We start from the raw sequence: 27,113 nt of genomic DNA, 5'->3' as shown, positions 1-27,113 counted from the left end.
TAACCAAATACAGTGTTGTCATCTCAGAGCAGATTCAGTCATGGCTCCCTGGTTTACCCGACCCCAGTTAGCCACTGTAAAACAGGGGTGTCCTGAGTCATGAAGGCCTATCAAAGAATATGGATTCCTGAGAATAAATCCCACCAATTTTGGGGAAATAAAAATGCTCAAATCTCCTGTATTAATATTAGACAAATATTTTCATCTTCTTCAGTATGCTGAGAATATAGATACAATTAACTCACTTTTCCCTTTTTTGACCACCATCAAAGGACCTTTACTGTAGGTTTTTAGTTCGATTTCCATGAAAGAGAAAAAAACCCTCCAGGGCCTGAATGAGGCAGAGCATCTACCCCTTGATTTACATATTGAGATAGGCTCTCAGACCATATGAAGCAAGAAAGAAATATTTTTTCAGGGATCAACAACTGATAAAAGGTGTTCGATTGGTTATCAAGTTGTGCTGGCTTTCTTTGACTTCCTTGGGATTAGTTTCATGCGTAGGGGCTAAATATGGAATTTAGACCTAGCAGTAGTAAGATAAGTTGCTATGCCAGGGAGTCATTATCTTTCTCCACTGGAACTAAAAGGGCAGTAGCCACAGGGACTCAAAATAACCCTCCACCAGCCATTGTCATGGTCAAGGTATGCACAGAAAATGGGAATCGCTTCTGCTTTCTAAAATTAAGAGGCCGTGGAGCGTCTCTGATCTAAACAGGACTCTCAGCTGGTCTTTGGCATGGTGGCAGCGCTCATTCTATTATTTGCTTACAGGGACCCACTGGCTTTTCTTCCCTTGACCTGTGGAGGGGACACTTGCCCTAGCTCTTCTCTCCTGCTTCCCCCACACTCCTTCCCTGGGTTCACCCCGTGGTCTTTGCTGTCAAAGGGACACTTTTCCTCTCTCCACCCTCCAATCTAGCAGAACCGGAAGGAGCACCTGGGGCCCAGATCAGGGGCTGTCAGATGCAGTCCACAGGTGGCCTCTTTGATGATGTGCTCCCTCCCCTCCGGGGCCCTGGTCCTGCAGTGGTGGCCCCTGAGGGTGGAGTCGGACTCCAGGCATCCACGCCCAGCACCCCTGGACCCCGCCCAGGCTGCTCCCTGCTTCAGGCCCCTCAGGGAGGAGACCTGTGTTTTCCAGTCTCTGTGACTGAGTTCCTGAAACCCGGGAAGTGCCTGGTTTGGGTTGGCGTGGGCCGCCTGGCCTTCCTCCAGGTCGCTTGGGAGGCCCTTCAGTTGGCGCCCTGAGTCCAGCTGTGGCTGGGGTGCTAAGGTGGCTTCCACTCTTGAAGGTGTGTGTGGAGTGAGCACCAGGCCTGGAATAGCCAATGTCAGCTGGGAAATGACCACCCGGGCCAACAAAGGCCCTGGCAGGGGGCAGGGGGGTTCCAGAGATGGGGACCTGGGAGTGGGGCTGCCTGGGCCCTCTGAGGCCACAGAGAAGGGAGCCCAGAGACCAGGTGAGAGGCCTCTTGGCTTCAGGGCCAGGCTCTTCCTGCCCTATATCAGACTCTTCTGCATAACCAAGACTTGAGCGCTGGCCCTGGTGACCCCCACGGCCAGGGTTAGACACCTGGCAGCTTCTGCTCGACCTCTGGGACCCATGCTCTGGGGAATCCAGCTGTCGTGCAGTCTGAGGCCAGCCCCCAAGGGAAGGCATCAAGGGAGACAGGCCACCTGCCCCACGCCCCAGCCTCAGCCAGGACGGGACAGATGTGGGCAGAGCCATGCTGGGCACTGGCCCAGCCAGGCCATCAGGCCGCCCGGGCTGCTGGGCTCATCGCAGCTGCCCAGAGGCACAAGAGAGTGTGGGCAGCTCTCCAGCCTGGGCCTCACAGCCATGGAGGGAGAGCAGGGCGCCTGGGAGCAAGGAGCGGGCAGGCGCTGTGAGCCACTCTGGCTGGAAGGCCGCGGCAACCTGAGAAGCTACACGGGAGGGAAAAGCAGCATGGCGCCTGGGACATTGGGGTCTTAGAAATTCACAGAGTCCATGGCGGCCGGGCAGAAGAAGTGGGCAGGGCAGCCCAGAGATCTGAGTGGGGGGTCAGTGATGTCCCTGCGGCCACTGGAGACAGGAACCCACCCTGCAGCCCTCTCCTGGTGGCACCCTGGTCCTCGGCAGAGCCACAGAGCCACTCAGGAGACAGTGAGGGCTGCCCCACCTGGGCTCAGGAAGCCCACGGCAGCCTCTCTCCGCTCTGCACCTGGGACCTGGGAACCCTGGGTGCTCGAGAAGTCCTGGGTCACCTCAGCCTGGCCCTTCTCTCTGAATGGGTGACAAGCCACCAAGTCCCCGCCCACAAGGGCTGAGAACCACGTGGCTGGGTTCGTGCCCTCAGGAGGCCAGGCCTTCCCTGAGGGTGAGATGTGTCTCCCGCGTGCCCACTGCCACCACTAGCCCTGGAGAAAGGGGACAGGCCAGAGGGAGGACCACCTGATAGTGCTGCTTTTCTCTCCCACCTCCTAGGCCCCAGCTGTGGATTCAAGGTGTCCCCAAGCATTCACGTGTTGGAAACTGACTTCCAAATTCATGTGTCATGGTATTCGGAGGTGGAGCTTTGGGAGGTAACCGGAGTTAGAAGAGGTCACGAGGGTGGGCCTCCCATGGTGGTATCAGTGGGGACCTGAGCTGGCACACTAACCATGTCTCACCATGCAATGCCTCTGCCATGACACAGTGGAGCAAGAAGGCCTCACCTGATGTCAGCTCTGTGCCCTGGGCTTCCAGCCTCCGGGACCATAATAAGCCAAGAAACCTCTCTAGGCTACATGAATGACCCAGTCTCAGGCAGTTTGTTCTAGCAACAGAAAACAGCCTGAGAAAGCCTCCACATTCTCTTGTCCAACAGGAGCCACGAGGCCCACCTTCCCAGCAACATGAGAGAATTACATGAAATACTGAGTCAAGTGAGCCATAGGGAACCCCAGCCACAGGGCACACTCAGCAAGCCAGTGCTCTTGTCCATGCCTTGCCACGGTGCACTGGCCTCACCGCAAGCCTGCCCCTGGGGTGGCAGATGCAGAGCACATGAGCTCTCGGTGGCCAATGTCACTCTGCCCCAGCGTGCAGCCTGGCCTCACTCTCTCTGGCAGCCGCTAATATTAATACCTAACATTTCTTGAGGTCTTGCTGTGCTACAATTGAGTTTTCTCCTTTATCCCGTGAAAACCCTGCATACTGGGAACATTTTACATCCAAGTGAACAGAGATGGAGGGACAGTCATTGTCCAATGCTGAGAAGCCAGGTGGGACAGGCTTGGAGGCTGGACACCACAGAGCCTGCCAATGGACTTCCACCTGCACAGCCTCTGGAAGCAGCTGGCCTCAGGGGCAGCGTTGTGTCGGGTACACCTGCTCCTACAGTTCGCAGGCCCAGGGGCTGTCACTCATCTTTGCTTTTTATATAAACAATTATTTTATGTGCAAATATAAAGAGTTGTTCCTTTTTGATCCATATTCCTTTCATTTTCCTTTCTTGCCTTATTGACTTGGGTGGAATCTGCAGCTGTAGCTTGAATAAGGGTAGTGAGAGTAGACAGCCTCATCTCTTTCACAATTTTATTGGAAAACTTTCATGATTTCTCCTCAGTGTTGATGCTAGCTGTAGGGTTTTTTTCCTATATGCCCTTTCTCAAGTTAAGGAAGTTCTATTTTAATTTTTCTGAGAGATTTACTTGTGAATGGGTTTGGAATTCTATTAGTTTTTTTCTGAATTAATTGATATGATCATATAATTTTTCTCCTTTGACCTGTTACTGAGGTGGACAAGACTGATGATTACTGAATGTTGAATCAGCTTTAGGTAACTAGAATAAGCCCCTTTTGCCATGGTGTACAATTTCTGTATATGCTGCTGAATTCAATCTCCCAATATTTATTTATATATATATATATACGTATATATACGTATATATATATATATATACGTATATATATATATATATATAAATGAGGGATATTAGTGTGTAGTTTTTTTTTCTGTATTGTCTTCTTCTTTTTACTCATGTTTTGGTACCAAGGTTCTACCGGCTTTAAAGATGAATTGAAAAAGTGTTCTTTCTTATTTTCTGCAAGAGCTCATGTTGAATTGGTGTTAGTTTATCAAAATTCTGTAATGAAACTCCCTAGTCCTGAAGATTTCTTGTTTGGAAAAATTTTAAAAATGATTAATTCACTATCTTAATAGTTATAAGACTATTTATTATTTTCTTTTCTTTTTTTTTCTCTTATTTTTTAAAATTTGGTACTGAGGATTGAACCCAGGAGTACTTTTCCACTGAGCCACATCCCCAACCATATTTATTTTTTCTTTTGAGACAAGGTCTTGCTAACTTGCCAAGGCTGCCCTTGAATTTGCCATCCTCCTGCCTCAGCCTCCTGAGCTATTGGGATGACAGGCCTGCACGACTGAACCCAGTTTACAGTTTATAGCAGATTATTTAAATAATCTGCTTCATATTGTAGGAGTTGTATTAGTTTGTCCTTTTTGAGGAATTGAACCATTTCATCTAAATTGTTGAATTATTTGTAAAGTGGTTCTTTTAGTATTCTTTTGATATCTGCAGGGATTGTAGTGATATTCTTGTTTCATTTGTCATATTGATAATATGCATCTTTTCTGTCTGTCTTGCTGGAAGTTTGTTAATTTCCTTGACATTTTCAAAGAACCAGTTCCTTGTTTCATTAACCCCCTAGTGTTTTTCTGTTTTCAGGTTCATTGATTTATGCTCTCATCTTTGTTATACTCTTTCTTTTTGTGTTTTAGGTTTCTTTTACTTTCTTTGGATTTCTTTTGCTCACTTAAAAAATATTGTTTAGGTAGGAGACTAGATTACTGATTTGAAGTTTCCTTTTTTGAATATACACAGTGTGCAATAAACTTCACTTTCTGCAATTTAAAGCCATGTCTCATTGAAATGATTTTCATTCAAATCCTTGTGTTTTTCAAATATCCTTGAAACTTTCCTTTTGATCAGGTAAAAGTATGCTGCTCAGACTCCAAGTGTTTGGAGGGTTTTCTGTTATGATTTGAGGCTGTTTTATGGCCCAGGATGTGTCCCCCTGAGCTCATGTTCTGTTGTCACTGAAGAGAAGTTCTGCTGCTAATGTTTTATAACGGTCAAGTAATTTTCTAACTGCCTAGTAGATCTGTTGGCTGCTTGTGTTGCTGAACTCTCCTGTCCAGCTTGTTAAATGGTTGAGAAAGGGATGTTGAAGTCATGAACTCTTATCTGTGTTTTTTTTTTTTTTTTTTTTTTTTTTAATTTCTGTCATTTTGGGCAGGTTTTGCTTCACAGATTTGACAGCTGTGTTGTTTGGTGCGTACACATTCAGAATTGCCATGTGTATTTGTGGGTCGAACATTTTTATTCACATCAGTGTCCTTTTCCATCTATGGTATGATTCTTTGTTCTGAAGTCTAATTTATCTGATACTAATATAGCAATTCATGTTTTTGTTTTTTGGGTTTTTAGACAATAGGGATTGAATCCAGGGGAGGTAACCACTGAGCCATATCCCAGCTGTTTTTCTATTTTATTTAAGGTAGGATCTTCCTAAGTTCTTAGGGCCTTGCTAACTTGCTGAAGCTGGCTTTGAGCTTGTGATCCTCCTACTTTGAACTCCTGAGTGACTGGGATTAAAGTCATGTGCCACCATGCCCAGCCACTTCCTGGTTTTTAAAACTTGTTTAGTGTTTGGTAGTGTTACTGTCTTTTTATCTATTTTTTCTACCTTCCTATAATTATTTGATTTCTTTGAAATGTGTTCCATCTATGTGTTCTGTAGTATTTCAAAGATATGTTTTTGTAGAGGTTTTCTGGTGGTTCCTTTGTTTTCCATGTATGTCACTTAATCAGTCTACTGGTATTGTTATTGTATCAATTTGAGTGAAGTATAGAAACCTAACTTCCCTTTACTTTCCCTCATTTATAACTTATTATCTCAAATATTTCCTCTATTGCATTAAGAATCTCATTAGTCATTAATGTAATTTACTTCAACCATAAAAATTATAAAGAAAACTTTAAGAGTGTGTCATTTACAGAAAATGAACCAAAGTGAAGGATATTTTGTGAAGTGAAATAGTGCAGCTCAGAGAAGTCCTGTAAGTTCTCTGTCACATGTGGAGGCTGAAAACATTGACCTGAGTGACAGCAAGAGGCTGGGGAAGGAGGAGAGTGGGAAAGGGAGGCTGGATTTGATCAGTGCCTGCCACATGTGTGGTTAGAAATATTACACTGTGATACAATTGTGTACAATTGTGATGCGTACAATGATTACAGAACAATAAAAATAATTTACAATATTTTTAGTGCAGAAATTTATAAACTTGAAAAAGAGAAAATGTGAGAATAGAAACCTGTTTTACTTGCCCATATTATTGCTCATTAACTTCTCTCTTCATATTTAATGAACATATTTTCATTAGTTGTTGACGAGCCTTTGTTTATTGATCTGTGTGTGGTGCTGAGAATGGAACCCAGCGCCTCACCTGTGCTAGGTGAGCCTCTGCCCCTGAGCCACCACCCAGCCAGCTCTCCTCATGTCTGATGTTCCAGGATCCCTTCCTTTATCATTTTTTCTCATGCTGAGAACTTACTAGGCTGTCCCTTTTGGGTGGGACTTCTGTCAACAAATTCTCTCAGTTTCTCTTCCCCTGAGAAGGTCTTCATTTCCCTGTCATTTGCCAGATGTAAAGTTTTCCTTTTTTTTTTTTCATTGATTTTTTTTATTATTCAAAATGTTGTACCACTTCCTTTGGCCTCTATTGTATCAGACGAGAAGCTCTAATTGGTGTATCCCTATAAATAAGGCATGATTTCTTTCTTTTTATGGGTGTGAAATAATCTTTTGGTTTCTCCTGGAATTTTTTTTTTCTGGGGGGCGGTGGTGGTTATTGGGAATTGAACCCAAGGACTCTCAAGCACACTGAGCCACATCCCCAACACCTTTTATATTTTATTTAGAGACAGGGTCCCCTTTGTTGCTAACAGCCTCCCTAAGTAGCTGAGGCTGGCTGTGAATCTGTCATACTCTTGACTCAGCCTCCCAAGCTGCTGGGGTGAAAGGCATATTGCCACCATGTCAGGTTTCTCCTGCAATCTTCAGGTTCCCACAGCTTTTTATAATTATTTTTGGTGTGAAAAATAATGTCTTGGGCTGGGGTTGTGGCTCAGTGGTAGAGCAATTGCCTAGCACATGGGAGGCACTGGGTTCGATCCTCAGCACCACGTAAAAATAAATAAATAAAATAAAGGCATTGTGTCTCTCTATGACTAAAAATATATATATATTTTAAAAAATAATGTCTTCATTATAGGAAAAACAAAATTCTTTATTAAAAAGTTCACATTGAGGGTACCATATGCAGCAAAGATGGGAAAGGGCACAGTATGTGGGAAAAAAGACACAGGACTTTAAGTACAAAAAAGTCTGATTTTTTTTTAGAGTTCACACATTCAGAAAGAGGCAATTCATTTTGTCTGTTTTATATACATTTTATTATTTAAGGTAGGACATTAAAATTTCATTCTGAAATCATCTTTGATTACAACAATAAAAATTAACAAATATTCACTAAACAGTCTTTCTCCTGTCAACAGCTGTACGGTACATACAGTATCACAGAACTGGCCACTAGGATTCAAGTCCACTAGAACATATTTTGTGTTCAGTGGCAGCAGCAGCATCTCACAGACAATTTTACATACATATGTAGACAGTCCATGTTCAACCATTTTCATGTATTTTTGGTACACACGGTGGCAGCATATTACAGTGACGTGTCCAAGATGTTGCTGGATAAGAACCCAAGCACTGCCTAGACATAAGTGTAGCAGTTAAGCTGAGTATAATTCCAAATAGTGTTACATATGTCCATAGCGGGGAGATGTGAAGAAATACATGTTTTTAATGCTACTGCAGCATTATGTTGGGCAATATTAAAACCTTTACCCACCAAAACAGATTTTTAAGAAGTCGTCTGCTTACAAGAAATATTCTTGATGAAAAAATGACAAATTGAATGCTCTCTTTAAAATAATTCACAGTTGTATTTTAAGATTCCAGTATGGTCCAATGATGCCTAAAGTGTTTCTGACATTCTGATGGAGACATTAAATGTGACTCCAAACCACCCATGAAGTTTCAAATTGGCTGAGGTACCTTGCACCCATATTGTAAAAATCCCTGGCCATCCTTACTAGAGTCCTGCACATATAAAAGGGAAGCACTCTGGCTCATACCAAATTCCCTGGGATTAATCACACTATAAAATTATATGTTTTCAGGTAAATTTTTCCAAAAAAAAAAAAAAAAGATTTTTGTCTAGTGTTAGCATAACCAAAAATATTTTTAAAAAGTCAGTCTGATGTTAAGATACAACAAATGACATCTTTAACCCCTTAACCACAGGATTTCCCCGTGTAAGGAGCCAATAGGTATCTTTTTCAACACCCCATGATGATTCATGCCTTATGGTTTCTATGAAGGCCTGTAACTAGACAGCTAAGACAGATGTATCTGCAGATATGGGTTGCACCCTGACTGCCCGAGATAGATGACTGGATCTGTTTCATCTATAAAATATCAAGTTTTTATAACTAGAGTATTCCTGTTATTTTCTGGGTTCCATCATTTTGTCTAAAATAGGATAGAAGTAAAATAAACTTATATAAGTGTATACTTATATCCTATTAATCTATATCTAAAATGGGATATAAGTAAAAACTTAGGCATCATTTTGTCTGAAATAGTATATATCCTATTTGATATCCTATTCTCCTATTTTAGACAAAACAATGTATAAGTTTTCACATATTTCCTCTTTAAGATATAGGAAAAATGAAAGAAATGGGATATAAGTAAAAAAAATAGAAATAAAATATAAGATAGAAAGACATAAATTTAGATAGAAAGATAGAAAGATAGAAAGGGGATATGTTAGAAATAGGATATAAGTAAAAAACATATATGAATTTATATTCATATCCTATTTTAGACAAAATGATGGATACGTTTTTACTTATATCCTATTTTAGACATAGGTAAATAGGATAGAAATAGGATATAAGTGTAAAAGAAATAAGACATAGGATGGATAGATAGAAAGATAGCTACAGGACATAAGCTAGAAATAGGATATAAGTAAAAAAACTTATATAGATTTATACTTCTATCCTATTTTAGAAAAAATGATAAAATTCCAAAAATTACAGAAATTCACTAGTTATGAAAACTTGACATTTTGTAAATGAAACAGATCCAATCATCTATCCCTTCTCTCACACTCCAAACAATGAGACTTGAGTTCTACACTCTGAGAGAAATTAAATAAATTTTCGCTTGGTTCTAGTTAAATATACATTTTCAATATTTGAAAGTCCAGGTGGAAAAAGCAGATAAAATGATTTATAAGTCAAAAATTTTACAAACAAAGACTATTTATAACAAAACCCAAACAATATCAAGAGAAAATGCATTGAATTTAAAAACGTCTGAAACAGGCATTTCTTAAGACCATTATAGAAAATATCGAAATGTTTGGAACTGTCATAAAAATTTCTACAGATGAACCTAAGGGGTAAAAAATTCTTGGTGTATTAAAACCATAGAAATCCAAATAAGATATTAGTAAACTATAAAATTTAAAAATATGTTTAAGTGTATTTTCTTTGTGCAAACTAATTGATATGTAGAACTGTCACATAAGATATAAGATAAAATAATATCTGTCAAGTAAGATATGAAAACTGTCATATGTAATAATAAATAATAAAACTGTCAAGTGAGATATAAGATATAATGTTATATAAGCCAAAGGACTAAACTATATAATTATAATCTAATAACTAAAATATATAACAAAACTATATAATTCAAAATGTAGGTTGAAGTATATTTTCTTTTTTACGTTAATTGATATGTCAAAACTGACAATTAGAATGCAATTAACAAAGATTTGCAAACTTTTTGGCCATTATGTAAATAGTCAAAAGTTAAGTGAATTGCCAACTGAAAAATAAATGCTTATGTGTATACTATACACACACAAATGGTCAAAGTCACACTCTCAAATTGTATGGGAAAACACATACACACCCAACAAAGACCATTATAGAATTGCATTAGAACTTTGTGATGTTTATGTTAATAAGTTAAGAGTATTGATCTGTTTGTGTTGTGATTTGCTCTTTTAGTTGAAAAATTCTCTTGCAGCAATAAAAACTTCACACTGCAGATTTGTTGAGAACTACATCATACATTAGGGATGCATTTAAATGGACCATTTCATGGGGAAAAGTATTTGAAATTTAAGATGATGATACTTATTTCTGCACAACTTCAGAAACACAGAAGTTAGAGATGATTCCAGTGAGGCACAAATGTGGCCCGATCACAACACTACCGTGCAATGTGACTAGCAAATAGGACACAAGGACAAACAGCAAGATATACACTTTGGCAATCCTATACAAGAGGGGTCCTACTAAACATTCTTTCCAAATCAAACACAATAGCAGAAAACAGAAGAACAAAAAGAAAAACTGAATTTTGACAACCCCACACAAATTGTGGGACGTCATCGTGAAGGGCTGCCCACAGGTGCGCTGGTTTAGCACGTTGGACTCACGTCAGGCAGGCCGCGCTCCTCTGAGTTCTCTGGAGGCTGCCCTCCTGGCTGCAAAGGACCAGCTGAGGTGCTGTCCACGTCGGGAGCTGATTTCTCCACTGGACTCCTGGACTCCAGGGAGTGGGAGCTGTGCCGGGAGGTGCCGCTGCTGAGCGAAACTGGCCTCTCCTCAGTCCCCTGACATTGCTGGTGGGGTTCGTCGTTTATAAAGTGGTGTCCAGTGCTGGGGCTGCAGCATTCTGGGTGCTCTGGCAGGAGCAAGAGGGTTGGAATGGGAGGACCGTCTCTCTGAGGCCTCTCCTATTGACCTGGCTGGCTCTGTGTAGGGCTCCTTGGGTGGTGTGACACCGCTGGAATGCTCACCACTGATGCTGACGCTCATTGTCACTTCTTCCTGGAGTGCATTTTGCTGGCGTTCTGCACTCCCCATAGCCACCTGAGGCTGTGGGGACCCATGGAAGATCTTCTCTGAGTAAGTAATGAGGAACTCCACCAACTGTGCCTGATTGGAGTATTCAGCAAGGGAGGAGATGGTGACAGGAGCAGTCGTGGGCCGTGGCCTGATGAGACTGGGTCTGAATATCACTCCCAAGTTTTTGTAGTCCATCTTGTTTTCTTTGGTACAATCTGCTACCTGCTTAAGATGTTCAATGAGGTACTGAAGACTGTTAAAATTGGATGTTGGCAATTGTCGTAGAAAGCCCTTGCTTCTGAGAAGAATTTGGTTCATTTCAGTAGGCAAATTTGGACATTTCTTGTCCTCGAGGTCATCCTTTTCAGTGTCTTGTTCTTCATTCACATGTTGGATCTCTTTGGCAAGGTCTATAAAGTCCTCGTACAAACAGAATACAAGAAATGGTTCTGGGAGCTGTTGAAGGTATAGTTTTAAGACCTCACAGATGTCATGTGAAGTAAATGCTGAAATGTCCACCAAGTGCCTTCCATTCTCCAAAGCTCGACACAGCTTTTCATTTCTTGCTTAGTTTCCGCTTACATGATAGATCCCCTGGACACACAAGGCTCTCTTCTCAATCTCTGAGGCACAGATCTTGAGTATGAAAGGAATGCCTTCGGGCTCCTTTTGGGCCACTTGTGTGAATTTGGCTCCAAATAGGTGTATTTTTCCCAGAAGTTTCTGGTGGCCACAGATGATGACTAAGTTGTCCAGATATTTTCGATGACAAACAAGGAGACACTCTTCACACTCGACACCTTGGAACACTACAGTGCCTTCACAATCTCTGCATTTTGTGGGGAATCTCAATTGTCAGAACTTGTGAGTGACAGCTGCTTTCGGCATCAGCGTTTGCTTCACTGCTCCAAGGGAAGTGGGTCCAGCTTGTGGAGGGGAAGGTGGCTCTCTTGTACCTAAATCATCTGCAGGAGACATGGTTCCACTGGATGGGGTTTGTGGATGCTTTGGATGGAAGTGGTCTGGACTTCAAGATTCTGGATTCACATATGAGATTCACTGCTCCCTCCAGGTCTCTCAGAGTCACTGACCATCCCAAATGTCCCTGATCTTAGGGAAGGAGAACCTGTTAGTTCTGCAGAGATAGAGCATCTGTCCTCTTTGATTTTATTACCACTGTCAGGAAGGCACACAACATCCTCTCTAGAGTCAGCAGAGTGTCTGTCCTCTTCAACTTTATCACAACTGTGAGGAAGGTGCACAACATCCTCTAGAGAGTCAACAGGGTATCTGACTTGTTCAATTTTATTTCCACTGTCAGGAATGCACATAACATCCTCTAGAGAGTCAGCAGAGCATCTGTCTTCTTCGATTTTATCACAACTGTGAGGAAGGTGCACAACATCTTCTAGAGAGTCAGCAGAACTTCTATCCTGTTCAATTTTATCACAACTGTCAGGAAGGCACACAATATCCTCTCTAGTTTCTGCAAAGAATCTGTCCTCTTCACCTTTATCACCACTGTCAGGAAGCACATAACATCGTTTATAGAGTTATCAGAGCATAGGTCTTCTTTAACTTTATCACAACTGTCAGGAAGGTGCACAACATTCTCTATAGAGACAGCAGAGCATCTGTCTTCTTCAATTTTATCACAACTGTGAGGAAGGTGCACAACATCCTCTAGAGAATTAGCAGAGCTTCTATCCTGTTCAATTTTATCACAACTGTCATGAAGGTGCACAACTGCTTCTAGAGAGTCAGCAGAGCATCTGTCTTCTTCAATTTGATTTCCACTGTCAGGAAGGTGCACAGCATCTTCTAAAGAGTCAGCAGAGCTTCTCTTCTTTTCAGTGTTACCACAACTCTCAGGAAGGTGCTCAACATCCTCTAGAAAGTCAGCAGGGCATCTGTCCTCTTCAGTTTTGTCACAACTGTCAGGAAGGCACACAGTGTCCTCTAGAGTGTCAGCAGGTCATCTGTCCTCTTCAGTTTTGTCACAGCTGTCAGGAAGGTACACAACATTCTCTATGGAGTCAGCAGAGCATCTGTCCTCTTCAATTTTGTCACAACTCTCAGGAAGGGGCACAACATCCTCTGAAGAGTCAGCAGGGCCACATCCAGATGTCTGGGAACTGCTCGCTAATGGTTTCCTTCCACTCCCGTCAACTTCTTCTTCTCCTGTTGAACTTGTAACCTTAACACATTCACCGTACTTGTGGCCTGGATCATAGAGTTTGGCATTGTCAGAGAGAGACTGGAAGCTGTTTGCAAGGGAGGCAGCCTGCAGGTGCTGCATCTGGAAGTGGTTAACTGTTACAGCTTTCAGGGTGCGATCACACTGCAAACAAGGGTCCTGAGTCGTGTTAAAATTTCTCTCTTGGTATTTTCATGAGCATTCGTCTTTCTTCAACCTTTTTTACACACACTCTGTAGAGCTCATTGGCTGCTTCCACTTTGTGAAGGGCTTGCTCTTCCAACATGCACTTTCTTGCTAGGTGCTTGTGGAGATGTTTCACTAATCCACTCCTTAAGCCCTGATGCTTCTCCTCTGCACAAAACATGAACAATTTTGCTTTTTCATATTCATGTTGACATTGTGTGCATAACAATTTTGCCTTTTTGAGAGCAGCTTCTGTTTTAAGCATTTCCTTTTGTTCCTATTTCCAAGGTGCCTTTATTTCTTTCCTTTGTTTTTCCATTTCATTTTTCCTCCCCAGTAGAGGCTCTGGAAATTTGTTGGCTTGGAGAGCTACAATTCTTTCTTCTAAAAGGTGACTGTTTTGTGTGTCGTTGAGGAGAGCACTGGTGAACAGAGACTGCAGGGGCATGAACTTCTCCAGCCCAATGTTTGCTCCAGTCGCCTCTGTCAACTTTCCTATATTTCTGGTGGACTCCAATTGCAAGTGAAGCTTTTTCTCCACCCATGACACTATGTTCTTTATATATATTGCCAAGATTTTGGCGTAGGTCAAGGCCAATTCCACAGAGTCAGTGTTTCTTCCCAGCACTGGGTCTTGTTCCATAGTAGAAAATTTTTCTTTTTTATTGGATGAGTTGACCAGCCTTGCAGAATTATTTCTCAGGGACATTTTCATGAGAAACAGGCATTTGTCACACTATTTCCAAAGGAGACCAAGTTTGTAACAATAATCCTGAATCCTAGGGAGACGATGAAGGTGAGTGACTAAGAAAAGGAAAAGAGGCTGCGGGAAGTGTTTGGGGACCTAATTGAGGTAAGTCCACCAGCAAGTCTTGCCTGTGGCTCCTGAGGAGTAACCCCACTCTGGCTGCACAGAAAGATTGGCAATGTCCCCACCTGGAACACTTGCGACCTGGTGCCAGGATCAGAACTCCAGAGCACTCTGCCCTGCCCACTGCCACCATTGTTCAGGGCCACTGCAAGCCCCCCACTGGGGATGGCACCTGGCCTGAGGTCTGCTCTGCAGTCCTGAGCCCCGTCCTGCGTCCTAGACACCAGCGCTGCCCAGCGCTCTGGGCCCCGCCATCCTCTGCAGCTTCTTGCAGCTGTACAACCATGTCTCTCGCCTAACTTGACCTTCTAGTCAGCATTTTTTTTCATGCTTTCAGTCTTGCTCTTTCTAAACTCTCTCTAAAGTCTCTCTCCTTCTGAAACTCCAATAAAGCCAAGTTTCCTCTTTGCGACCTCGGGTGCCGAATGTCTCCTCGTTTTTTCTCAGTACTTTTTCTCCTTAAGGTTCTGGGGGAGCCAGTTCTGTTCATCGTCCTCAATTGAAGTCTCTCCCATGTGGTCACTCCAGGATTGAGACCACCCATCATGTTTTTCTGTTCGTTATTGCACTTTTTAATTGTGATTTCCCCTTGGTACATATTTATGGCTCCTACTTACTCGCGCCTGCTTTTTTTCTTTGGAATGAACACATGGAGTGGAGCCTATGGAAGGGGCCCAGGGTCATATTTCAATCCATGTGGACAGTGTGCACTGAACAAATCAGGGTGATTAGCATTTCCCTCTCCTCATTATTTCTTGATGTTTGGAGCCTCTGAGCCCCCCTCTGCTATTTCTTTGTAAAAGATAGAATGGGTTCTTAGCTACTGTCACCCTACTGGGCTGGAGATCACTAGAATGTCATCCTTCTCTCTGTTCTGGCTCCCATTATCCAGCCTTCCCCTATCATAACTGTCCACTCTCTTTCCCAACCTGTGGTAATTACTAGTTTCCTTTCACACTGACTTTTTAATTTTATTCATTTATTTATTTAGCTTCCACATGTGAACAAAGAAAATACAGTATGCAGTAGATTCTGTATTTGTCTTTTTGTATCTGGTTCATTTCACTTTACATAGTATCCTGCAGTTTTATGAATTTTGCTGAAAATATCAAATTTCCTTCACTGTTATGGGTAAATAATATTTCATTCAATGACTATGTATGTATATACATGTATGTTTACACATATGTAATAAACATATACCTGTATCTGCATACCTATTATGAACAACGAGGTGAATTCTGTATGTTGGCTATTGTTTTCAGTGTGGAAACAGAGAAGGGACTACCAGTATCTCTTTGATATACTGATTTTATTTCCTCTGGGTACATACCCAGAAGTGGGATAGCAGGATCCTATGCTTGATCTTTTTGTAGTCTTTGGAAGAATCTCCATGACTGACAGTATTAATTGACATTCCTACTAACCCTGGGTTTCCTTTTTTCAAATTTTCACCATTATTTGTTATGTTTTCCTTTTCTGATAATTGTCATTTTAACTGAGGTGACATGATGACAATCTATGGTTTTCATTTGCATTTCCTGGGTGGCTAAAGATGTTGAACATTTTTTCACGTACTTGCTGGTCATTGGTGTTTCTTCCTTTGAGAATGTGTTTTGAGATCATTGGTCAATTTTATAATTTGACTTTTTGTTTGTGTTTAGGTTTTTTGTTTGTTGCTTGGTTGGTTAGTTGGTTGGTACCGGAATTAGTCAGAGGCGGTTAACCACCAAGTCACATATTCAGCCCTTTTTGTATTTTCTTTAGAGATGGGTCTCAGTGAGTTGCTTAGGGCCTCAATAAGCTGCTGAGCTGGCTTTGAACTGCAGTCCTCCTGCCTCAGTCTCCCAAGCCTCTGGGATTAAAGGCACGTGCCAGTGTGCCTGGCTGTGTTTAAGTTTTTTGAGTTCCTTGTATTTTCTGGATTTTGATCCTTTGTCAAACGAATAGCTTGCAGAGATTTTCTCCTGTTCTGCAGGTGGTCTGTTTCCACTTTTGATTGCTTTCTTTGGGTCACAGAAGTTTCTTCGCTTTATTCAGTCCCATTTTTCTCCTTTTGCTTTTCTTCTATGTGCCTTTAAAAGTCTTATCAAAAACCACTGTCTATACCAATATCTTGCAATGTTTCTCCTATGTTTTCTTCTAGTGGTTTCATAGTTTCCATTCTTATATCTATTTTAAATTTTTTTATGTAACATGAGAGAAATAAGGATCAAGTTTTAATCTTCTTTATGTATATGTCCAGAACCATTCCTGAAAAGCCTGCCCTTTCTCCCATGTGTGGTTTTGGACACTTTGTTGACAATCAGTTGGTTGTAGATGCATTGAATTATTTTTGGAATCTCTATTTTGTTTCATTGGTCTTTGTGTGAGCTTTTCAGGCCAGTATCTTGCAGTCTTGGTTACTACAGCTCTGTCCTATGTCTTAAGACCAGACATAGTGATACCTCCTATTTTATTCTTTTTTTTTTTTTTACTTCAGATCATCTATTCTTCCATTTTTTTCCCCATCATTCCCATCATTTCCACCAACTTCTCCAGGACAATGGACACACTGCCTGCTTCTATGTAGTGATGGGTGAGGCAAATATCAAGATATCACTCAGCCCTTCTGCAACTTTGGCCTGCAAGACAGTGTACCTAGTAGAAAAGAGGCTACTTCATTTTGGCCTGCTCGAAAGTCTTGGGCGAAGGTTTGAACATATTTTGAGTCAAGGACAAGTGATTAGGAGAGTTTGGGAAATAGTCTTTTGCTGCTAGTGAAAGGATGAGCTGATGTGATTTCCAAAAATGTGTTTGGCTTATGTAGCTACATCTTCCAATCAACAGTCATTTTCTTTCCAGGATTTTAATAATGATAATCATAAATAAACATAAATATTTAGGGAGGAGAATATTTTTAAGGTGATAGTTACAAACGTTTTTTTAAGTATGATTTACTGTTTTAGCTAATACATAAATATATTCCCTTCATAAAACATTTAAACAATATAGAAACAGAGGAAGGCTTAAAAAATCTTTTGCTGTCCAAACATCTGCCTACCCCTTGCCTAAAGCTTTGGTCCAAGCACCCATATTCTTATGCGTATGTACACAGACACATTATTGTCATCATAAATGGGCCCACTGTGTATATAATTTCTCAGCTTGTTCTTTTCATGTAACAATGCATCTCAGCTATTTTCCTGTCAGTGAATATATGGTTACTGCATTTTCTGCCACCAAACATGTTAAATTTATCTTTGGATTTTTCATAATGAAAAATTTCAAGCATAATGGATGTAGGTAATGATCATCATGGTTCTTGCCACAAAAGAGAGATGAGCAGGCATTGTGACCTCTGATGGAAATTCACATTCCACAATATTCCAAAAGACCAAATGGAAATTTGATCACGCCTGCACAACAGGATCAATTTACAGGAAATACAAGAAGAGGAGCATGGTAAACAGCCCTGCGGGTGTAACATCTAGACTTAGGAAATCAGTATGTGATGCCAATTTCATCTTTTAGCAAAAATTGAAAGGAGAGAGAGAGAGAGAGAGAGAGAGAGAGAGAGAGAAGAAACTATGGACTAACAACCTTAAAAAAACCTAATCTAAACTTCAACTAAAAATAGATGAAAGACTTCAATGTAAGACGTGAAACTGAAAACTGTTCCAGTTAGGGGGTCCAAGGAGGTTTCCCAGAAGGAAAATGCCTCAACTCAACCCTGGCAGGTTCTTGACTTACCAGGGAATTTCAGGATCTGGTAAAAGAGTCATAAACAAAGATTTATTTAGGAACGTAAGAATATTTATCAAGGGAGGAAAGTGATAGGGCTTGATACACAAAGGGAGGCGTGTGGGTGCTGGAGATTGAGATCCATTTTTGGGGGGTCTTGGGGTCTTTTTTAAAAAGATTTTGTCAATAATGAACGTGATAAGCATGTGTGTTTGGGGTGTGAACAGCCTGGAGGGCTCAATTCTCTTCATTATTGAGCACAGGGAAGTCACAGTGGCCGGTTCTTTCCTGATCACTAAGTTGAGCTCCTGTGGTAAACAGATAATGTTGGGAACATGCCCAGATCATGAGACTCTAACAGTACTGTCCCCTGACTTTATTTAGTCTAATGGAAATGCACTGTGTATTCTAGCAATGCATGTGGGCATTAATGAACTAGACTCAGTACTCTAACATTCAAAGCCGTTTAAGAATTTTTGTCTGGAGGAAAATGGGCTTAGAGAGTAAAGACGAGGATGTTCACGGATTTAGAGATAAATTATAGTTTATTTTCCCTTTGCTGTTAGTCTCTTTACTACCTATCTTTATTTCTTCTATCCTACCTTGGAAGTACTAGACGATAACAGGGGGAAAAGACTACATTACAAAGATTTTTTTTCATTTGACCCCAAAAGCTCAGGTAGAAAACCAGGAATAGACCAAAGTGAATGCATCCAGTTAAAAGATTTCTCCATAGCAAAAGAAGTAGTTAACAGAATGAAGAGATGATATAGGGACAGGGAGAAAATATTTGCAAGTATTATTCCTAATGAGGATTTAGTTTTCAAAAAAGTCAATAGCAAAAAGTCAAATAACCTGGTTGATAAATAGGCAAAGAATGGACCTGAACAGATGGTTCTCAAAGAAGACATTCAGATGGTCAACAGATATATGAAAAAATTCTCCACATCATTAATCATAAGAGAAATATAAATTAAGGCCACGATGAGGTATCATTTTATAAGTGTCACATGGCCAGTGTCAAAAAGGAGGAAAATAACAAGTAATGGAGAGGATGTGGAGAAAGGGAATTCTTGGTACATTGTAGGTAGGAATATGAATTAGTACAGCCTTTATGGGAGACCCTTTGGAAGTTGCTCAAAAAATTGAAAATAGAATTACCATATGATCTTGCAATGTCACTTCTGGGTCTATATCCTAAATACTTGAAAGAAGTATCTCAAATGAATATCTGGACTCTCAAATTCATTTCAGCATTATTCTCAATGGGCAAGATATGGAATCAATCTAAGTGTCCATCAACTTGAATGAATAAGAATGAATAAAGATAATGTGTCACGTAGACACAACAGAATGTTACTCAGCCTGGGACAAAATGAGTAAACCTGGAGGACAGGAAAAAGCAACCAGGCATGGAAAGACAAATGCCACATGGACTCACATATATGTGGAATCAAAAACAATCAAACTCATAGGAACAGAGTGTAGACAGGTGGTCACCAGAGGTGGTGGGTGGGGGAGGAGGCCAGATGCTAATCAAAAGGCATAGGGTCACAGGTAGAGCAGAGGAACAAATGAAAAGTGTTTAAGGTGATATGTTATTTAACTTGACTCAATCATTTCACAGTGAGTACATGCAGCATCACAATGTACATTATAATTTTAGGTTAATAATTTGTCAAAAAATTAAAATCAATTTATTTATTTATTTTTTTTGGTACTGGGGTTTGAACTCAGGGGCACTTGTTCACTGAGCCACATCCCCGGCCCTATTTTGTATTTTATTTAGAGACAGTGTCTCACTGAGTTGCTTAGTGCCTCGCTATTGCTGAGGCTGGCTTTGAACTTGCAATTTTCCTTTCTCAGTCTCCCAAGTCACTGGGTCTATGGACGTGGTCCACCGTGCCTTGCTGAAGTAAAATTTTTAAAGAATGTAGTAATATATTTTACTTTGATCCTGATTTAGACAAATTACAAAAATCTAAGCAAAAATATAAGACTGAATTCATGTCTTCAGAAGAACCTGTAGGGGATTGATTATAGATAGATGGATTGGCTGATCTTGATACAGAGATATGTAGGGAGATAGATATATGAGAAGAATTTATTAGAACAGGACCACATGATTATTGAGGCTGAGGTGTCCCATCATTGGTAATTTTAAGGTGGAAAACCAGAGAAGCCTGCAGGCTGACTGTCCAAGTCCAAACGTATCAGAAGCATGGATGCTGGTGTAGCAATTCTCTGTTGGAGGCTAAAGCCTGAGAACCCACGGAACTGTTGGCACAAGTCCCAGAGTCTGCAGGCTGGAAAACCTGCAGTTCTGAGATTCAAGAGCACGAGAAAGGTGTCCCAGCTCCAGGAGACACAAAGTCAATTTGCCTATCTGCTGCCTTTATTTCTGGGTCACCAGTGGATTGGAAGGTGCTCACCTACTCTGAGGGCAGATCTTCCCATATCAGCCCACTGATATGCCGACCTCCTGAAGAAATTCTCAGAGACACACCCCAAAATAATGCTTACCAGCCATCTAGGTATGCCTTAATCAACTCAAGTTGACACCTGCGGTTAACCACCACAAACACAACTAGTGAAATTTAAACACTTATTGCTTATTCAATGATACTAAAGAATTATGGTTGAATAATTTTAAGAAGTTCCAGATAATGGTAGTTTGATTATGTTTTAAAAATGTATTGTTTAGACATATATACTAAAATATATATGTATGGAGTGTCAGGCATGGGATTTATTTCCCATAATTTGGAGGTGGGAAGTAGGAAGTGATATAAAGGAGGAAACATTGACCATGAATTAATGGTTGAGGCTACGTAATGGGACAAGGAAAGTTCGTTTATTATATTTTTCTACTTTTGTTTGTATTGAATATTTTCTTTGATAAAATAATTCTTTTTTTTTTTTCAAGCATAGGTTAAATGGAGGACATTGAAATGACACTGAGCCATCTAGATCTAGCAATCTAAATTTAGGCTTAACTCTAAAATGGTTAGGAAACTTGATTCAACTATTTTTCTGTATTGTTTTAAAGCAAATCCTAGGTTTTTTTTTTTAAGCAATCAGTATACTTTTTAACACGAAGACTATTTATTAGTTAAGTATTTCTGTATGTATCTCTAAAAAAAAAAATGTAAGGACATGTTTTTACATAATCACCATCATTGCACCTAAAAAAGTAATGATGGTTCTGTAATATTGGCCCCTGTATGGATTTCCCTGTTCCCCTATTCCAAATATCTTTTTATAATTGTTTATTCAAATAAGTATGGAAACAAGACCCATATATTTTACTTGGATTTTTGTTTCTTCTCATAGGGAACAGTGACTTCCTTCATTTTTTCTGTGCCATTTACTTGTTGAAAAAACTAGGTGATCAGTTCTCTAAAGTGGTTGTATTTTAGATTTTTCAGATGGTTTCATTTCCTGCAAATGAGAAGTTAAAGCTAAATGCCTGTTTAGATTCAGTTTTAATATATTTGGGGAAAAAATTCATGAATGGTGTTATTTAAAGGCTGATTCTGACAGAAACAAAATTTGGGAGAAAAACCTATCCAGTAAAGGAGACTTATTTAAATAAATTGTCTTGTACCCACAGAGTATGTAACCAGTCATAAAGACATTAAAAATATTTAGTAGAAGATTTAAATTAAGACATCAAGAGTATGAAACATGTTCAAGGTACAGTAAATGAAAACTATTTAAAAGAATAGTTATGCTATATGGGATTATGATTGGTTGGGTTGACGTTGAAACACTATTGACTAGAGCCAGATCATAAGTATTTTTCCTTTTCTCTTTTGGAGGAAGTAGGAATAATAATCACCATGTACCATTGCATAATGAAAATGATACTAAAAATGGAAATTATCTTTCAAAAGCATCTTCAAGAAATAACAAGCTCTAAGGGTAGTATAAACTTCTATGTCCTGCAGGTTCCTCAGTTCCTACAAACCACTCTCTTTAAGAAGGAGTGTCTGGTGAGCAGTCAGAGATGATTGGGCTCAGGTGTGCAAAAGAGGGTGGACAAGACAAATTGGAAACAGAATGTAAATGTATGCTAGTTTAACAAGTAGCAGCTCCATTTCAACCCAGAGATTCAGGAAGGCTTCCACTCAGGCATTCTCTGTCCCATGACTAAGGCATACTGGGCAGTCACCCTAGACACAGTCCAGATTGTGTCATGTGGTTACTCCTCCCCCATGCCCATGTAAGGGGCACCAGAGTTCAGCCAGGCTACAGCTGTGAAAGGAGGACCTGATTTTTGGCACCTTGCCACTTTTTAGGGTTCCTTCCTGTATGCCCACCCCACCTTTATCACTTCTTATTTCCAAGGGACTTCCTTCTTCTGGATTGCTCACCATCGGGTCATTGATTTCCACTGGACACTGAATCTGCTGGGGGTTTCTATTTGAAGCAGGTTAGGATGGTGACCAGGTGTTCTGGTTCCATCGGACTCAGGATCTGGTTCTACCCCTTGTTATGAAGCATCCTCAGGTGAGGAATTAACAATTCTCAGATGCCGTGTATCCAACGTGTCATTGGAAGCACAAGATGTGAACTTGAAGATTTTTCAAATATTGAACATCTGATGGCAGTTTTGCAAGGTTTCCAGTGATGGGATTTGGGGGTAAAGCAGCAGAAGACATTTTGTTTTTTCTTCTCTACTTTCCAACTAAGTATTTAGCAGAAAACAGTATTAGTATAACTTAGGGTACTAAACTGTTACGTCAAATTGAATGCAACTAAAAGAAAAGGAAGGAACAGATAATAATTATCCTTTTTCTCCCTACTTACACCCATTCACCCTTTTCTTGAAGAAAAAATGTCATTAGCTGAATATATTCAATGGTCGTTTCTTTGTACTTTGTTTTGTTTTAAAAGAAATTCATTGGAGAAAAAAAATTTCATATTTTGATTGAGTTTTTACGTTTTACAATATATTTTCACATACTTTGATAGCTTTTTTGTTAATTTTCCTAGGTTTTTCTGTATGCTTTCAAAAATAGTTATATGGCACATAATTTGCAGACAATAGAAGCCACCCTCTTTAAGTGTATATCATATTGGCAAATGCATATAATTGTGTAACATCTACCACATTCAAGCTACAGAACATTCCCATCATTCCAACAAGTTCCTATGTACCCCATGCAGCAGTTACATAGGAGGACTATGTAAAGATAAGGGGTATCTTCACAATCTCTTCCCCTCTCCCCAGTCTCAGGCAAAGACTAATCTACTTTCTGTCATTGTGGTTTTGCTTATAGAACAGCATATAAATGGAATAGTAGAATACATAGTCTTTCTTGTCTAGATTTTTCACCTGACATGATGTTTTTTCAAATTAGAGCATTATGGTTATACATAGTAACTGAGTTCATCCCAACAAACTCATACATGCATGGAATCTGGCTCACTCCACTTCAGTCCCTGTTTCTCCTCCTCCTGCCACTGCCCTCCCTCCATTCCACTGAGTCTCCCCTGGCTCATCCATTTATCTATCCTTGGCCGGCACTTTCCACACACACATAAAGGTAGAATTCCCTGTGATATAGTTATATATGCATCATTTTCCCCCTGCATTTCCTTCTCCTTCCCTCTGCTCCACTGATCTTCCTTTTATCTTTATGTTGTCCAGTCCCCTCCCTTCTCTCCCTTATTTTGCTTTAACTTGCACATATGAATGAAAATTTTAACCCTTGATTTTCTATGTCTGCCTTATTTCACTTAGCGTGATGTTCTCCATTTCCATCTATTTACTGGCAAATGCCAAAATTTTGTTCTTCTTTATGGCTGAGCAAAAACTCCATTGATATAAATACCACAATTTCTTAATTGACTCATATAAAATATAATTTTTGATTGGTGTATAAATGTTTGTACATATGTGTGAGGTTCATTGCTCTTATTGCATGGATCAGTAGGTTTTGTTTTGTTTTTTTGCTAAATAACACATTGTATGAACATTTCCAGTGTTGGACTAGTTAAATAATGCTGCGATGAATATGCACGTCCAAGTCTTTGTGTAGGCATGTGCTCGTATCTGTTGGGTAAATGCTGGAAGGTGGAATTGTTGGGCCTCCTGGTGAGTATACCTAACATTACTAAGCTATTTGTGGGAGGGTATTTGACTCATCATAAAAACTCTAGAAAGGCAACTATTTCTACTTTACAGATAAACTGAGGCATAAGGAAAATTTGATGACTTGCTCAGATTTCTTCTACTGTTAAACGTTGGACAACTTAGGATGTGAATCTCCAGTGCTCATTTGGCTTTTAGTTTGTTGTCTGTTTCCATCCTTTTAAAACTTCCTTTAATACAACAATGTCAGTTGATTATTATATGAAATCAGAACTATAGGTTTACAAAGGAAGAAGAAGTGAATAATCCCTGTTCTTTCTTCCCAGAAGATAACATTTTAAAAACTAACATTTCAGTCTTGTGTCTGTGTGCTTCTTTTTACAAGAATGAGTTGGGATTGTTCATCATCTCTTACGTCTTGATTGTCATACTCAATCATGAGGACCATTTTCCTCATTTCTATCTCAGAGGTATTTTCGCATTGGCAAATGTGTACCTACAATATCCCTTTTTTTTTTTTTTGTGGCACCCAGGGCCTCATGCATGCTAAGCAAGCATTCTACTATTGAGCTACACTCTCAGACCTATGACATTCTTTCAAATGGCTACTGAATCTTTCTTTGGGACTTAGTATGAATCTTCATATTGATACACATGAATTTTAGGTTATTTTCAATTTTATGTCATTATTAATACTGGTCATATTTTTGTTTTTAAGAATTTATTTGAACTTCCACCTAATTTTAAGCCATAGTTTTGCATTTTGAGGCAATCATTTGATCTTAAGATCTACCAATCTTCAAAAACATAACCCTAGTTTCTTACCCAGGTACCAAAACAGTGACATGGAGATTGGACATGGTGTGTGGATGGAAAAATGGAACTTATCCAAGTGAGGAAATGTGAGTGCTATGTGAAACACTTGGGCAAATCATTTTGAATTTCAGCTCAGAATATATTTTTTATCTGAATATGGAACAAAACTCTTGTGCACAAAAGAGCAACTTTGAATAACAATTTGGCAGTGAGGTGTCTGAAAGGATCAGTTTCCTTTAGCAATGCAACTCTGGAAGTTTCACTTCTCTTACTTCCTCTTTTCTTCCCAAACTAGGCAACACTTGAAATACATGGATGTATTTGAAAGAACTTTTGTGTTAGTGTGGAGGTTAGCGCTGGTGGCAAAGAAAGTCAGTTCAGGATCCTGCCAAAATGACAATGGTAAAAATACCTGTCCTCTCAAAGTGTCCATTCCCAAATTGTCTCTGTGCATTGGTGTGAAGTAAACTTACTCCCATCAAGATGTCAATTTTCTGTCACTATGACAAAATACCTGAGAGAAAATTTCTGCCCCTTGTCTTCATTTTCTTTTTTTTGAAATTTTTAAAATTTTAATTAAATTTTTTATTTGTTCTAATTTGTTGTAAAAGAATTTTTCAGAAATTGAAGGAGAGGGAACCTTAAATGTCATTTAGCACCGCCTCTTCATTTTATGGATGAGGAAGTAGGTGGAGAACATGTTTTATTTAGATTTCATCCTACATTTTATTTTTGCTGTAAAGGTTTAGTTCCTTAATTCTTGGCTTATGTAAGTATTTTTGAAAGGGTTGTTCCCTTAGCAACTCCTAGATTCATAATGACTGAGCTGGGTTTTCTAACAGAAAAAAAATCTTGGATGATTTGGTTTGAAACCACTCAGTATAATTTCAATTTGAAGAGTGAACTGTTCAACTTCCCTAACTTAATCCACTGAATTTTATGTATTTTTAACCTTTCTTATTTCACTCCTTCCTATTTTAGAGGAAGAAATAGGCTGGCTCCTTTGCAAAGGCAAACTTTTCATCTGCATTCTCTTTTTCCTTTTATTTTTTAAAAAAGTAATTCATGTTTTTGTGCCCAAAGTGGAGAATAGTGAAGAAGTCACCAGCATTTCTCCATGTCAGCAATTATAAGGTACAAATCACATTGGCAATAAAAAACACAAAGTAAGCAGTAATTAGCCAAATTGAGAATGCACAAAACCTTTATGATGAGAAATCTAAAACTCCATTAAGGGTAGGAAGAAAACCTGAATGAACTAGTTCCTGCATACTTAAGATTTGTAAAGATATCCATTCTTTCTGAGTTAATCAGGTCATTCAAGGCAATTCCAACAAGAAAAATCTAGTTTATTTTTAGGCATGCAAGAAATGAATCTACAATTTTCATGGCAGTATAAAATATAAAATAGCTTAAAAATTAAAAATAACAAAAGCAGTCAACTGATTAGACTAAACTTCACAGTCAAGTCAGTTATGAAGCCTCAGAATGAATAATATGGTACCAGCTCAAGAACAAGAAACCCGCTGCAACAAACAGCATAGAACACACACCTTCACATGCAATTATTTATGCATTTAATACCTACATGTGGGAGCGATGCCATCACCTATGAATGAAGAAAAGATGGATTTTCAGCAGACATCACTGGGAAAAGTGGATTATGGTAGGAAAAAAAAATGAAGTTGGATCCCTACCTCATACCACATATAAAAGTGAGTTTCAGAGGGATTAAACACCAACTGTGAAAGCAAAACTAAAATATTTACAGGAAAAATATAGGCAAATGTTATGGCAATTTTGAAATGGGAAACAACCTCTTAAACAATATCCCCCAAACAGAAGCCATAGGATAAATCTTTTCTTTTATTCTTTTTTTTTTTTTTTTTTTTCATTTGGTACCAGGAAGTGAACCCAGGGATGCTTAACCACTGAAACACATACTCAGACCTTTTAATATTTTTATTTAGAGACAGGATCTTGCTAAGTTGCTTAGGGTCTCACTAAATTGCTGAGGCTGGCTTTGAACTCATTATCCTCCTGCTTCAGCCTCTCAAGTTGCTGGGAGTACAGGTGTGTGCCAGTTCACCTGGTCCATAGGATAGATCTTGATGTATTTTCTTTTCTTTCTTTCTTTCTTTCTTTCTTTCTTTCTTTCTTTCTTTCTTTCT

General features: G+C 39.7%; 1 pseudogene; it reads right to left on the bottom strand.

Annotated features, from left to right (window-relative positions):
• Positions 1 to 1,780: 1,780 nt before the first annotated feature.
• On the bottom strand, positions 1,781 to 14,589 carry LOC124986449 (rho GTPase-activating protein 29-like; annotated as a pseudogene).
• Positions 14,590 to 27,113: the final 12,524 nt, after the last annotated feature.

Source organism: Sciurus carolinensis, chromosome 6 (assembly GCF_902686445.1).
Source record: "Sciurus carolinensis chromosome 6, mSciCar1.2, whole genome shotgun sequence".
In the NCBI taxonomy this organism is placed as follows: Eukaryota; Metazoa; Chordata; class Mammalia; order Rodentia; family Sciuridae; genus Sciurus; species Sciurus carolinensis.
Note: the sequence above shows the minus strand (reverse complement) of the source record. Positions and strands in the feature narration are given on the sequence as shown.